The following is a 2,017-nucleotide window of genomic DNA, read 5'->3' on the forward strand; positions in this document are numbered from 1 at the left end:
AGTATGGGTCCCCAGCATTTAGAAACGGCCAGATGCTAACTTTCATTATGTTGAGCAATTTTCCCATTGGCATAATATGTGACCATATACCATTCATTTACAACCTATAGAAGGCAAAACATTTATGTGGCTTTATGTATAGCATGTGACGTGTCAAACTAGGGGATTTTCATGATGCTTAATCCATTCCAAGCATTAGTTGTGCACAAAAAACACTCCTTGGTCTAAAACGGCCATAGCCGTCATCACAATTAAATCATGACAAATGTGATGATGTCAGCACATTTTGGCTAGTGGCTATGGCCATTTTTCGCCCAATGAGTGTTAATTGCTTATGTCTGTGGGCTGCTTCCTGAAGTTCCCCTGAGAAGCAGAACTGAACTGGGTCGACAAATGCACAGTCTGCACAAAATAAATCATTCATGGCAGAGGTTGTCTAAATGACAGGTTTTAGGTCCCTGTTGGGCCGAGGCCCAGGGGACCAAAGGTCAGCCAGACCATATCCTATCACTTCACTTTCTTTATAACAAAGTAGGGTTCAGGTAGGGATGCCAAGTTGCCAACCTATGGCTACTTATATGGAAACAATTGATATTTGAATTGATATACGTAGGACAGTGTCTCATATCAATCAAAGGGACATGGGAGTGTGTCCCATCCCAGGGACAGGTTATTTTGGGGAATCAGTAACACATTATTACAAGTTCAAACAACTATCTGCTAATTTGGGGTATTGTATTGTTGCCCTCACAATACGGTGCTGGGGACCAAGTCAATTTACAAGTATCTTTTTCTATAGGCGCCCCTTATAAATAAGGGGAACCTGACTAAATAATAATGTTAATTATAATATTTAAATGTACTCTGCTCTACAAATGTAAACAAAATAGAAAAAGAGAGAAGGAAAAAAGCATTCTCAGAGTTATGCAACCATTCATCTATTTATTAGTCCAACTCACATTTTTGTTTGAGTCCTCTTCTATCGTACCTCGTATAACTATGGCTGTCCTGCCATGTATAGATGTATCATTTGACACAAAAATAATGTGACATACTGTAATTTTGTCAAATGTATTAGTAGGCTAGTATCCTACCTTCTTAGTAGCCTGCATGGTTGAGTAGATCCTGATTGTCTTTTAATTTCACTTCTAAATTATGAATCCATTAATTCAATTATCTAATGTAATCCTGGGTGCTACACTCCCTTGACAACCTGGGGAGAGCAACGGACTGACCTCATGCTTCCTTCTATGCATGAGGTGTCCAGCATTTTCTTTTCACCTGACAAGGGGGAGTTGATCCCCAGTTGGAGTAGTGCATGAAGGAACACGTTATTCCAACCAGGTTCCTTTCCCGTCCATCAGGCGGCGCCCCGGCTGGTCAGGGGGAGGCAGTATAGAGACCAGGATTACTGCATGTTTTTGTGAGGGGTCACGTGGAGAACATGCAAACTCTACACAGAAAGGGCCTTTTGCCAACCCTACCCACGGTATGGGGACTGTGATGACTGAGGAGAGAACACGCCCCCAGCACCCACAACGTCCCCAGCGGGAATCGAACCCAGGACCTTATAGCTGTGAGGCGACAGCGCCACCGAATGTGTCACAGTGCACTCACTTCTACATTTTGCGTTAAGGAAGAGTAGTGGAGCCCACATTACCAATAATTCTGAAATGTTAAGTTTGATTTGTGCACCGGTATATGCCAGTGACCGCAAAAAATTATATATCGAAGCTCATAACCCATGTGTTGTAAGCTTGTAGACACAACACAATTGATTGTCATATGATGTATTCACAATATATATTTGACTTTAGGTAGGTCAGAGGCCTAGTCAAAGGCCAGAGTTTACAAAAATGTTGTCTTTATGTACAAACAATAGCCCATATTATACAAATGGTAAGAGACAGACTTTCTATGGCACAGCTGGAAATGTCGCAAGCTTGTCCAGCAATGACAGAATAAACAAATACACAGTATGTTCACTGGAGAGTAAATCAGACACACTGACAATGTG

The sequence above is a fragment of the Protomyctophum bolini genome (assembly GCF_963924005.1).
Source record: "Protomyctophum bolini genome assembly, chromosome: 11".
NCBI lineage: Eukaryota > Metazoa > Chordata > Actinopteri > Myctophiformes > Myctophidae > Protomyctophum > Protomyctophum bolini.